This window comes from Macrobrachium rosenbergii, chromosome 12 (assembly GCF_040412425.1).
Source record: "Macrobrachium rosenbergii isolate ZJJX-2024 chromosome 12, ASM4041242v1, whole genome shotgun sequence".
NCBI lineage: Eukaryota > Metazoa > Arthropoda > Malacostraca > Decapoda > Palaemonidae > Macrobrachium > Macrobrachium rosenbergii.
This window is the reverse complement of record NC_089752.1, coordinates 10,740,771-10,755,500: the sequence shown is the minus strand read 5'-3', so window position 1 is coordinate 10,755,500 and position 14,730 is coordinate 10,740,771. Positions and strand designations below refer to the sequence as shown.

The window sequence follows — 14,730 nt, the reverse complement described above, 5'->3', positions numbered from 1 at the left end:
GTTTTCATCCCGAATAAGCAAAATAACTGCATATCGAACGGGAAAAAAGTCATGTATTACTAATTTTCTGGGAACTCTGATTAGTTTGGCTTCTGTCAAGGGACGAAGTAGTACCCGCAGAAAAAGAAACAGTTTGATTCCCAAGTTACTATAAGAAAGTATAAGGCTTCAGGGAACTTATCTAAGCAAAAACAAATAAAGGACTTTATGATAATCTGTAAGAAATGGATGACGCTCAAAATGGGTAGTGAACTGTCAACTTTAGAGAGAGAGAGAGAGAGAGCGATAAATAAAAATAAAGGAGTGGGATACAGGTCAGACCTGTCGCTTTAGATTTAAGCATCCCGAGAAGGACGACAAAAGATGAAGCACTCCAAATATTTGTGACAGGGAAGGAGAAGGAGAAGGCCAGCATCAAGGTTCGACAGACGAGATGATAAAAAGCGAAATCGGATCGCGTTGTACTACGACATCCGAAAAGGGGAAACTTATCTGTTTGATATCCAACACTGAACTGAAGGGAGGATAAAACGTTTTTGATATATATTTTAAAAATTTATCAAAATCAATTTGGTTCCCTTAAGGAATATGACTATGTCGACGTATCTCAACCAAATAAGCGGCTTCGAACAAAATCGGATCACAATTAAAGAGCATTTCAATTTCTACAGATTCCATACATAAATTAGCAAATATAGTTGACAAGGAGGAACCTATTACAACATTGGGGTTTTAGTTTCAAATTTACAGTTTATGGAAAATTAACTATTCTTGGCTTATTGAGGAAATAAAGCAAATTGTTTTGGTACATTTTACTCTTAAGTCGCTTAAGATATGCGATCCAGAGTAAAATGCTATGGATTTTGAGCATATAAAAGAAGCTGTCTTAAAATCATGCCAGTATTTTTTACATGAAAGCGTCAAATATTCGCCTAAAAAAAAAAAAGAATTTAGAAGCTGCTGTACCTTAATTTACAAAACATGAATAATAACACGGTTAATGAAAACTATAAGGACCAAGTAAATGTAATTTTCATATATAAAAAAAACGAAACAATTGTTACTGATTATAACAGCGCCCATCTTGACAGTAACAATTATTCTTGGCGTAGATTGCGATAGTAACAAATAACAAATGAACACAGAGGAGCTTATCATATAACATGCTGAGAACGATGGACCTATCTATCGTACTTAAGTCAAGATCTCCCATATCAACTGGAATGATTCTGAAGTAATTTTTAATAGTTAAAGCTCAAGTGTCAGGATAATGGTGGAGAGAATAGTAATAATAACAACAGACTTTGTCGAATGACTTGATTTTTAGACTGTATAATGAAGATTTTAATAAGAAGCAAAATTTCCACGATAATGACAGTGCTGCAGCCACATTCGATACTGTGGTGGCCTTTTCCTTTGTCTTAAAAGGGGCAGTAAAATAATTAAAGAAAAGGAAACAAACCACTAGTACGCCAGTGTGCGTTGGCCGAAAAGTTGTGGTTTATTTCCTCTTGTATGTTAAGATATAATGTATCCGGTTTTTATAGGGTGTTCATATATTTACTATATGATATGTAGTTATGTATATATAGGAGCAGTAACGATGAACGTATGTATTATTTATATAAATATATATATATATATATATATATATATATATATATATATATATATATATATATATTGTGTATGTGCATGCGTGTGCGTGTGTGTGTGTGCGCGCGCGCGTGCTTGCGTGCGTTTCTCTGTGTGTGTGTCTGTGTGTGTGTTTGTATGTGTGTGAGATGCAGAAAGGGAGAAACAGGCAAATGCCGGCGACGAACGATCTCATCTTTACTTTTTGCATATATACATAACTAAATATTATATGACAAATATATGAAGACAGTATAAAAAACTGCTACATTATATATTAACAAAGAAAGGGAAATAAATCACAGATAGGCTGCAGGTCATATAAACAAGTCAAATGGAAGGCCGCGCAATAACGTGATCACCATTCAGCGTAGACTTGCTCTCCAGTGCTTTCGGCGTTCAATCTTTTATTCAGATGTAAATCGTTGATACGATTACCTTATGGAATAAGAGGCCCTCCATGCCCGTGCCGTTTCCTGTAACGAACAGCCATGTCCCGTTTCGGTTCATTTCCCCGAGGGCTCTGCAGAGATTGTTTGGTCGGTATGAAATTGATTTTCAGTCGTCGTGTCGTTTTCCATTCCCCCTGCATTTAATTGTGATTTTTTCCTCAAATGGTAATGTGTTGTTGAATCGTATAATTTTGTAAATTTGTCTGGAAGTTGGAGTATCGCATGCTCTTCACAAATTACTTGGTTTTAATGATTCCCTCTTTTTTTTTTTTGCCATTCCTTCGTTGTTCAATTTTTTGTCCTATCTCTTTTGGCCGTAATGCTGGAGTTGTTTTGGTACGGTTGAGCGATCAATGAATATGAAACTCAAAAGGTCAGAGGTTGATTAAAGCAAAGGCTCCGTGCGTGAGTGTTTGCTCCTACTATACGCATTCGTGTTCGTTCGCGTATAAACTCACAAATCTGAGTGCTTATTATTTATTTAATTTCAGTAATACTGGTATGAATCAGTAACGAATACGTGCCTTGAACGCTGTTCGTAAATTTCGTTTAAGGTTCCATTTGCCTCGATCAATTTCATTACTTTCTTGTCGCTTCAGAAACATTGCCGAAATGACGTTCCGCTGTCATCGAAACAGCTCTTTTCGTTCTTTTTTCATCTTTTTTACGAGTCACATCAGAAACTAAAAAACTTCTGACAGGAATATTCTGCTTTTGAAGTTTCTTCTGGCATAATTCTTCCAATTGTGTTGAAAGGTATCTTCGCCAATTGGCCTTCTTTCTGATGTGAAAGATCGATGCCCTTTCAGCAAAATTCGGAACGAAATTCTGAATAAGTCAAAAGAAAGTGTTGGGTTTCCTTTTGTAGGATTTCCCTGGTTGATATTTTGGTCTCTCTTGCGTCTGACTGATAGGTTGAAGCGCTTCCAGGGTTGAAAGGAACGCAGTTGGCGGTAGTGTGTTTTGGGTGAGTTTTGAAATATTTCGCTCGTTCGATGTCGGCTGGGAAAATGTGTCTGCCTATGCTGTTGCAGTTTATAATTTAGGAGTCTGATGTGTTGCATCTCTTTGGCCTTCGTTGTCTCAATGAATCACACAAAGGTCTCTTGGGATATCTGTTGGTGAAGGACAGATAGGACTGTATCGTCAGTCCTTTCCTTAACTCCTTAAATACTGTCAGTTGATGACTTGAAACAGCGTTGGTAAATATGTACGCTTAATGGGTGTTATTTTATCGGAAAAGGTCAGTTCCCCGAACACTTTCCCCACACTGCGTTTTTGCTGTAATGGAAAATTAAGGTATCCCTTATCATGTCTGTTTCTCGTAGATGATACGAGAAATAAAAGTGAGAAAGCCGGGAGCATTATATATACTTTGTACTCTATTAAATTCATACTGCAAAAGAAGGCCAATTCTTTACATCATTATCTCTCCAGCATTTTATATCAAAAGCAACTGCAAGCGAAAGAACACTACCTTATGGTAATGAAGCAGTCATGTTTACACATGAGACGCTTGTTCAGATCAGCCCTCCATTATGGTTATGAAATCCAAAATCATTTCCTCAGAGCTGACGGTATTACTCCCATTTCTAATTTATTGAACAGTAAACTTCGGGCATCTGGATAGGATACTGGTTCGCCATTGGAAATCGATCGTTTTGATTAACGGTACCTTTTAACCAGCTGGGAACCGCAACATTTTCAGCTGAATTATGAAATGCGTCCCCAGATCTCCCTTTTGGGGGTCTTCCTTAAATCACGTGGATATTAGGGATCCTGTTACGAAGGTGTTTTCTCTTTATGAGTGCGGAGCTGTGGGAAGGGATTGTTGCGGTGTACATGAAGCGCGGATAGAGCACAAAGAGAGAGAGAGAGAGAGAGAGAGAGAGAGAGAGAGAGGTTGAACCAGAGACCTTTCGATTAATCGTCTTTTAAAGTTGAAGACACCCGAAAACAAGAAATGCGAATTAAAAAAAAAGAGTAAAAGGCAGGGAAATCCGCGGCCGTTCCCTAGATATTTTGAGGGATCCATTAACGTGTAATTAAGCGTTACATTCACGTTTTCCTCTGCATCTCTAGCAGCTTATTTCCCTATTTATGCTGATTGAGACCCGTCATGAGCGTATTTTGTGGACTTAATTATTTTGATGAGTGCACCCACCTGTTTATTACCGAGTGATGGCGTGCTATTTTTTCGGTTCCAAACCTTGGCCGATTGCTTGCTCGGGAGCGCTTGGCGCCTCTGAATAGTTGCATTAAGCGCATTAGTTTTCATTACTCTTCAGGGTATTGGTTCGTCTGCTTTATAACTTTGCCATTACAATGGATGGAATTATATATATATATATATATATATATATATATATATATATATATATATATATATATATATATATATATATTATATTTAGGAAGTGTTTAGCAATTCATTATATATACTATATATAAACGCTTGCTTTCCCATAGTTTTATCGTTTCCCATTTATCAGTTTTGTATCCATGGTCTTCCCTCGGTGTTCAGAGACCACTGTTTTGCTGTTCTTGTAATTTTCCCTTTCTGGAAACAAGTACGAAATGAAAAAGAATTTTGGGGAGGAACTGGAAGACACAATTAGGAAGCCCCATTGTTCCTCTCCTCTTAAGCCCTTATCCTCCAAATGATTTCTTTTCCAAGAAAGAAGAATGTTGCGTAGGATTTATCCTTTTGTCTGGTTTTTTCTTCCAGAAATGCTACAGATGACTTGACAGAAATTAGGTTTTAGATATTTCCTTTTGCATCATTAAGCATGCAAGAGCTCTCATAAACTTTAAATGTTATGAAAGGACAATCCAGAATTAACTGGTACCATTGGAAATCGTGGAGATATTGCAGTAACATATATTGAGAACAGACGTACTCAAATACACCAAATTTTCACTCGATTCATACAGTTTTGCTTCGAAAGACTACTGATGTGGACAATTTAGCACTACCGCCAACAGATTCTCAATATTGGTAAATAGACAACGAAATAAAATTATATTTCTTGAACCTTCGCAATAGGAAATCAACATCTCCCCCTGTAAATTATTGCATACCACTGACACCAGAACGCAGCGTTGCATATGATCACGCTATATTTCAAGAATAATTGGCGCTGTTATCGAATCCCCCTCAGTAGCACAAACTGCTGTTGCCCTTTTGTTGGAAAACCAAGAAAAACACTGTCCTTTCAACCAAATATATTGTGAGTCAGTATACTTAGGGAAATAAAGTTTTTAGCGAGAGTTTACTTTCGAGAGGTAGGATAAGTCTTTATGCCAAGGGCTTCTCAAAAACAAAAGCCAGAAGCTACGAGCCTTCACCTCCGAGTAATGTGTTAAACAGCAATGATTACTAGTTTGTTAGGAGACAGACTTTGCGTATGAGACTTACAGTACATATCATATGCCCTCGTCTCCCACCGACAAATCGAGATCCGCAAGCAACCATTCTAGTTTGGGAAAAATCGGAATTGCAATATTTAAGATTCTGTAAGGAGGTATTTTGAAAGTAACATCTGCCGCCAGATTTTGATGTCGCTGAGATCTTTTAGGAAGAAAACTAAATTCTGAATATATCGTGATGAATCTTGCCACGTCCTGTAAGCTCGAGAACATCAGGTTTAGTGTGACCACCTGTTTCTTAGTATTTAAGCATCTTCTTGCGGTGATTAATCCTGGAATTGCCTTTGAGTGTGATTTTTACTTTTATTTTTAATATGCTGCACGAATATATCAAAAGTAGTTCATTTTGTTTATATTTATTGTATGAAGCGTTATCCTCCCTTTCTCTTCCAGGTGTTTCTGGTTCTTTTTGTATGAATTGTTCGTACTTCATTTTTCTTTTCATGCTGCTCAGGTCCTTACATTTCCTTATATTTTTTAATGTTTTACGTCTCTTGTACTTGTTTATTTCCGTTTCCATTTTTCCATCCTTGCCTTCGTTTGCTTTACTTTTGTTTTTACTTTGCAACATACTTCAATCGATATGGATACGTTAATCCTTCATTTATCCTTTGTACGCTTTAAATTCCCATGATAGTGGTCTTATTTTATCTGTTTTTTCTCTCATCTATCCCTTTTATGTTTTATCCTAGCTATTGGGCAAGTATTTTTTTCTGTCAGGTATCTGTTCTCTTTGTAAACATCCCTTTAGCTTTGTGAGGTTCAGATTTCGTCAGCACCCTAAATGTTTCATTTGTCAGTGACACTCGCGGTTCGATGTATTTTCTTTGTACTCATTACTATTTCCTTTGTGTTCTCTGTATGAGTTATTTTTGCTTGGTTAGGTATGATCACCCTTGACCTTTCACGTCTGCTTCTGAAAAGCAGCAGTTTGGCGTTTACCTGATGCTTTTGGATCGTCGGATCTCTAGGAAAATGTTTGAGTTTGATTGCAATGTGATGCCGTGCACTTGGTCAGTCGTATTATCAGTGCTAAACTTTTGAGGAATTTCTGAACTATGTAGATATGTGTTTTAGAATGTTTTAGAGTTATTTTCGTGCAGGATACGCTTCTGTGCCAGTACATGAAAGCGAGGGTGATGTACGCAAACTGTATTTATGCACTGTCTGATAGTAATATGTTCAGTAGTGTCACCCTTGTGACTTAAGCCGTGTAGTAATTGTCAACTTGAATTGCCATTATTTGTATATATTCCCTTGAAGAAATCAGGTTCTGAATAAGAATAGAAATTTAATGGCATGTTAAAAATGATTAAATAAACGTTTGATGGCTAAAACTGTTTTACGTTTTTCAGATGCCAGCATTTTTTTTTTACTTTGTAGCTCGTATTTTTTATTCTTTGTATGTTGCAGAAACGTCAGAGGTTACCATTCTTTGTTTGGCTTGCACTTAGAAAACGGCTTTTTTAAATGTTCCATATAAATATATATATATTTTTTTTTTTACGTTTCACTTTCAGGATTTTTCCAGTAGTTTCTGGCCTTGACTAGAATTTCATTTAGATTAGGAAGCATGTATCCTTTCTTTTTCGTAAATTCTCTCTTGACCAGACTTTGTTCAGACCTACCCAGCTACATCTTTCTGTTTCATTCGCCCTAAATCACTCATTTTCGTTGATATGTGTTAGGTTTTCATCCCTTCTCTACAGCTAATCTTCAAGACAGATCTCGGCAAAGGCGTCAAAACACCCCCCCCCCCCGCCATATCATATCGGTAGTATTAGCGGGACACAAAGAACCAAGTAGTGGGAGTGAGAGTTAGTGGGTGGAATGTGGACGGATGATGAGGTTAAAATCGAGAAGCATTAAAGGGAAAGAGTAAGTCCCATTAATCAACAAAGAAACAAAACCCGGCCCCAGCCCCGCTCCCTCCTCATCACTCCCACCACAAAACCATTACTCGCCCGTTCTAACCGAGTGCGTGCGACTCTGCACCAAAGAAACAAACTAAATGAAAACTAAGGTTTAAAAATTTAAGTCAATATCATCGCCTCCGACGTCGCGTGACGCAAAGAACCCCTTTGAAATTTCACCACTCCTGTCTTTCCTTTGCTGTTTTCTGCAAATCTCCACTCATTTACAGCTTCCCTTCTCCTGACTCGCATGCAAAGTAAAAACATCAGGGTAACATTGCTTATCATGCAAGAGCTTCCCTGGGAAAGGATAAAGAGTGTTGTGTGACAGTTGGTCTGGGTCTTCCGGCTCTTTTGATACGCACCTGAGCCCACCTGACACTGTCACGTACTTTTCTCCCAGGGACTGTGAGAAGGACAGGTCCAAGCCATCTCCATCTCAATTTCATCATTATCTCATTTGTTTATGGAACTAACATAATTTCCCTTAAGATATTATTTCTAACTCGATCCTGCGATGTGACTCCAAATAGTCTTCTTAAAGCTTTATTTTCGAATCGAAAAAATCGTATAGATATGGTTTCACTGTTATCGTAATCCATGTCTGTGTAGCAATACAAGTAGTATTGGACTTATGCATAATGTTGTTACTATATGCAGTTTCAGTCTGTTTGATTTCCAAATCCCATTCAGCCTGCTTACTGCTTGATTTGTCTTTTTTAGGTCTTGCACCTAAAAACACCTAAAGAGCTTGTATTAAATATCTTTGTTCCAGAGTATTTGAAAGATTCCGTCTCAATCATTTCTCCATCCAGTATTACTTCGCCCCTATGTGCATACTCTGCCCTCATTACTTCTGTTTTTCTTTTCCTTTAGATTTATTTAGAGTACTATCTCTGTTAATGTATAAAGCATTCTGTTAGTAAGCTTTGCAAATCTAAGAGTGTTTTGCTGATTTAAATAGCATCGTCTGTCAAACTTTCTATCAGTACTCCAGTCTAAACCTTCTCTTCCATATCCTGCCTTTGTTTTTTGTTATAAAATCTATGAAAAGGGCAAACAACGAAGATGATATAACAATCCCATGTAGTACCCCACTATTTACTTCAGATTTCTTTGACAAGCCCCCATGAACACAAACCTGGCATCTGCTTCTTTCACGACTAATTTCATTTAGCTGTACATACGTAACAAGAATGCCACAGTGATGCTAGACCTTCCGTAATATTGGTCTGTGGACGCAAGTGCTCTCTCATAATCAATAACAGCCATGAGAAGGGAATTTTAAATTCCGCGCACTTCTGCACAATGTTTTAACACGGATACTCGATTTGTGCAAATCCTGCCTTGTCTGAAAACAGCTTGTTCGTCTCCAAGTCTTTTTATCAGTTTCTTTCTCCGGCTGCAACCGACGTATGTGCAGTGTTTCTGTAGTTACCACGTTCAGTCTGGTCACGTTTAATTTGTACCATTCCTATGACTTCTGATTCATAGTTATCAAGTTCCTTTTCCTGCATCCAGTATTCTGCAAACAGTCTAGTCTGTAAACGAGGCGTCATTTCAGTATCAGCTAAGACCATTTCTTCAGTGATTTCATCATAACTTGGGGTTTCCATCTATTTTTATTACTGATTCTACCTCAAAAACTGTGATTTATTCATAAGTATATCTGTTCAGATCTTCATCCTCTGGTATATCTTTGTAATTATCTGCCTTATAAATTATCCGTGATCTCACAAAAATGTTCCCCCCAACGTTTCCTCTCTTCTCCTTACGTTATTGTTGACCCGTTCGTCCTATTGACAGATTTTTTCTCTCTTTCTTTTTTACTTTTGGATATTTCATTAATAATTCTGGGATCCACACTAACGCCTGTGCCCTTCACTGGATACGTGGCTTTGTCAACATTATCAGTCTGTTTGTCTAAGTATTTCTCTTTTGTCTCTTCTCGATCTTCGTTGTACTCCTCATTCTAAAACTTGAGCACTTAACACGTTCGACTTTACGTTCTTCGTCTCCTCATTAATATTTGTTTACATGTACCTTTTCCATACTTGAATAAAGCAGAGAAAAATACAGATGCTTATAAGACTTTTAAGTATACGAAAATGAAAATATTATTCACTTGGAACTGCTACAACGCAAGTAATTTGCAAACAGAATCTCCCAAAAGAAAAAACCTGCAGATAGCGAAAGGTTTCTGCTTAAAGGTCATTATTCGTTGCCACCCGAGTGAGAGAGAGAGAAAAAAAACTCTTCTTTGGGTTTCCAGGCAATTCAGTTTGGCCAGGGAATTGGAAGATCGGAGGGTCTGCTAACGCGGTCTTACATGAGTAATCCGATCCTTAAAGTGGATTGCTGGAACCTTACAACCGTCTGGGGCTATGAGATTTTGTCAACATGGTGTTCTCTCTCTCTCTCTCTCTCTCTCTCTCTCTCTCTCTCTCTCTCTCTCTCTCTCTCTCTCTCTCTCTCTCACACACACACACACACACACACACACACACACACACACACACACACACACACAGTAAAACATAACATAAACTTGTTCGTAATGTAGAACCAAATGCTTGGTAGGAAGGTGGAATGAAATAAAATAATGAATATTTGAAACTTGCCAAGTTATTTATCGTTATGGGTAAAAGAGGAATGATGGCGCTGCGATATTGGGCAGTTCTGTATGATATTTTTATTTTTGTAAAAACAGACTTTTTTCAATACCAAAATTATCTCTACGTTCAACTTGCCCATGAAATTGATAAATATGTTTCTCATGTAGTCATGAATTACAGATTCCTTTTGAATATGTAAGAAGAGCGCAAGTCAGTGCTGGAATGATCATCCAGTGACAAAATAGAATATTATTTTGTGAAAGTCGCGCTCGCTATAAACCTTTTCGGCATAAGGAGATCAGTCGTTAGGTCTCAACGACGACAGTCTCTTGAAGTACAAAATTTCTGGAGAGTTTCATAAAGACAAATACTGGTTAAATATGACAAGGAAAGCCGTTTCATTTGAGAAGGGCTAATGGTATTGCCAGTATTCTGCAGGGAGACGGACTGGGTGTGATTGTGAAGTGGTCTCTCTGGAAAATGTAATGCAAAAGAGACTTGGTATCGCCAGAGGTAATGGCCTTCTTTGAGTGAATTAGATTTTCTTGCTCATTCCCAAATGAAATTATAAAATTCTGCTTGATTAGGTACATACAACCTCTGAATGACCGATTGATCTTATACCTTAAAGTATGCATTAAGAAATCGGATTGGAGTTGGGAAAAATTATTCATATCAATATTTAGAGGAACAGCAAATGAGAGAGAGAGAGAGAGAGAGAGAGAGAGAGAGAGAGAGAGAGAGAGAGAGAGAGAGGTTCATAAGGAAATAATTTAAAGAATGGCGACTAACGGAGCGTACCATGGTAATATTTCCAGCTTTAATATAATACGCATGCAGGAAGGCTTCTTGATACAAATGATCATTGTGAACTTTAAATAGTTATATAAATAGAGTCCAAGATATTTTGAAACAATCTCCAGGAAGGGATGGTCGATGACATAGACATTCTCCTGGGATATAACGCTGATGCATCAAAGAGCGTCTTTCTGGGAAGAAAACATAAATCAAGTATAAATGGAGAAAAAAAAGGAAAAAAAGAGCAAGCATGAGAGCAGAAGACAAGAACTGAAGGGGCCTTCAACAGCAAAGCCAACAGAAGTGGATGGACGGCAGGTGTGAAGAAACATGCAAGAGAGCACTCAAGCCTGTAATCAGGAGGCTTGAGAAAATCCACCACCAAAAAAGCGGGATGCAAGAAGATATCCGGGATGGGGGAGAAAAGCTTTAAAGGAAACCGGAAAGCAGAATGGGTAGTTACAGCGTGAAGAAACTGTGTTATTTGTCATTCCCGTGCTTTGGCCTTTAATAAGAGCAAGTGATGGTGAAATGATATGGGGCATTTGTTTCAACTTTCGACGCCACCATATATGCTGCATGTTTTCAGCCAGCTTCGCATATGTATAGATAGAATTAAGTTTATTCTTGCTAGACGTGTCTGTTTCTTACCTTTATTAATATTAAAACCTTCTTTTACTTCTAACGAACCTTAGATATTCCTCCTGGGAAATTTATTAATAAATCATTTCTTAGATAGAATTGAGCTTCAAACAATACAAATTTGGTTTGGGCAAAGCACCGTTAACCATCTTCCAGCAGTAGTGCTTTTTTTTTTTTTTTTTTTTTGCCAGAATTATGTCAGTTGGGATGAAGCACGAGTAAATTGAGGTGCTACGAGATTAGAGTCTATATGCCGACTGACTTAATTATGTGCAAGTAGTTTTTCCCAGCGTGCGTATACGTTTTTATGAATATTAAACCTTGTAAACTACTTATTCCATTAATGCATTGTGTTTGGTCTTTCCTGGATTATCCAAAAACGACAGCCGGAAGAACCTCTATCCCATATTTCACTTTCCCGTTTTGGGATGTAATGTTTTGCGTGGTCGAGTAATTTCACGATTTTGGCAAATCCCTTTAGAGGAATGAGATTTGGTTTGCCCTTTTTTTTCCAGAGGTAATGTGTAAGGGAACGGGACTAACACATCGTGATAAGGTCAGGCCCGAAGGGACACTCATTAAGAGAGAGCTTTGTCAGTGGTAATGGATGTCTTGGATTTTGAATTCTCCTTGCGTAGGATCTACACCTTTATACCTTTGAAGGCACCTGAAAGAAGACTACTCCTCCGGGAACCCGTCCCATGATTATGCAGTTATTTCCTAAAAGGAAGTCGTGATGGGGTTGAGGAAGACTCATAAAGGTCCTCTTGATGGTTTCACCCTCTCGGTTCACTTGAATGAGAATGTAATAAAACTGGGATGAGAATGGTGCTCCTCCCATTCTTTCTTCTTACAAATTAGTTGCATTTTTTTTCAATCTTGCTGGCATGGAGTCTTTGGAATAAACAGAATGAATAACTTGGAAACAGGATCAATATCCAGACAATATTTTGACGGTATCCCCCCCCCTCCCTCTCTACGCACTTGCTATGCGCTCACACACATATATATATATATATATATATATATATATATATATATATATATATATATATATATATATATATATATATATATATATATATTTATATGTGTGTGTGTGTGTGTGTGTGTGTGTGAGAGAGAAACTAGGGTTGATTGCATTCAAGTAAGTTCCTCTAGAAATTTCATTTAATCTTGTCAACTCCAGTACCACTAAGTGTCAAGAAGTAAACTCTTCTTTTGATAAATGTGACTGAGTTTTAAAATAAATTTTCTTATTTTCTCTCACTGCACCATGACTCAGCAGCTTTCGTTTTGAAAATAAAAGTATGTAATTCAGTTCAGCACAGTATCTTTTATATTTGAACCCAGTTTTTATTTCCTTAGTCTTGGTTGTTCGTTCGATTCCTCACAAACTGAAGAAGAGAAATGTAAAATATTTCGTTCGATTCCTCACAAACTGAAGAGAAGTGTAAAATATAAGACCCCTATCGGAATGATTCTGCGCAAGTCGATAACTAAACATCTCGGATTTCGGATGGCCAAAAAAACTTTAAAAGCAGGTGTTCTTGCTCCAGCCGCATCTGCAGCAATGCCTTGCCTTTCGGCGGCTTTTGCATTCCAATTCCTAATGTGATTCTGGTTCCTATTTGGCCGCTAGTCACGGAGCCATGGCCCACTGCCCTTACCAAACCATTACCTTTTACTGCACGGCTTTAAAATGGCGAATCCCTCGTCGGTTCTGTTTACCGCGAATTTCATCGACGCACCCGAATTCATTGCGTGATTTTCTCTTGTTTTTATTTTTTTTTAATGTTCATACAGTTCTGCGTTCCAAAATATTCAAGCAACAGTACTCTTAGAGAAATCCCATAAAGTTGATTTCAGAATTACAGAGTATTTCGTTTAATTGGGCTTCTCAGGACAGCCATTCCTACGCCCTTGTATTTGTTCAGCTAGACCACTTAGTAATTATCGTATAAGAACGTGCATAGGTAAGCTGTTTACTTTCAGGATAAAGCCCTACAGCCATCAGGTAAGATAAAGAAAAGTTGAACCAGTATAGTTGTAACTGGCCACCGAACACCTTACTTGGAGTATCAGAATTTTTATTTGACATAAATTAACTATGGGTGCGAAATATCTTCTGCTTTATCGGAATCACAGTTGTTGTCGTTAATTAAGGTATTACTAGTCTTGGCTATATTTATGTTTTGTTCCTTGTCTCTTAGTACTTTGTTGTCAATGCTTCTGTTTCCAGATATGGAGATTTCTTATGAGTCTTTGCTTCTTCTTTTATTAGAGATTTTATGTTGTTATTTCGGACTTGGCATTTATTGTAGTTAATATTTAAGGTACAGGGATACAGGTGTTTCTGTACTGTCATTACTGCTTTTACTGCATTTCATTTTTAAAGTGCAGGAGTAGAGGTGTCATCTTTGTTACTATCCTTGTCAGAAGTTTATTTTATGAATAATCATATAAAAAATGATAATTCATACTGTTGAGAGATTCTTGATTCATCTGGGGCATTGTGTTTTTGTATAGCCGCCAAAACCGTTAGCAAATTCACGTCGCATTTTTTTAAGAGCCATGCGTTATGATAGGAATTCCAGTACTAAGAGTGGGACTCAGGTAGCAGAAATCTTTTCCTTTGACGTAGCAGCTTGCATTATTTATTTTTCTTCTAGGTGTCTGTAACTGTGTATTATTGTTGCAATAAAAGGAGTTGTAATGGAAAATGAGATGCAAATTTACGTAGGATCTTGAAAGCAGTGATCCTCGCCTAGTGCCGTCAGTGTACCTCACGCGTGGTGCACTGTAGGCATTACTCAAGGTTCTTTACAGCGTCCTTAGCTGCAGTCCCCTTCATTCTTTTTACTTGACCTCCATTCATAATCTTTCTTCCATCTTACTTTCCACCACCTTCTAACAATTGTTTCATAGTGCAATTGCGAGGCTTTCTTCCTGTTACACCTGTGTAACCTTTCTCGATTTCCCTTTCAGCACTGAATGACCTCATAGGTCCCAGCGTTTGGCCTTCGGTCTAAATTGTATATTCTATTCTACTTAAACCAGTGTTAGTGGCTCTTTATCTTAACACATTTAAGACATTTCTTAAACCTAGAACTAATAGATTCTCTTCTCGTTTATTACTGACATTTAACATTCAACTCAGTTTTTATGATCCTCTGTATTTGATCCAATAATTTATTTCTTTTGTATTATCCTTCAAAGTTTGAGCATTACGCGTAGAAATGATCC

At 37.5% G+C, this 14,730-nt stretch overlaps 1 protein-coding gene across 1 annotated transcript in view; it reads left to right on the top strand.

Annotated features, from left to right (window-relative positions):
- Nucleotides 1–14,730, top strand: part of Alk (Anaplastic lymphoma kinase) — a 1,114,821-nt gene that overhangs the window by 1,054,732 nt on the left and 45,359 nt on the right. The window lies entirely within an intron of this gene.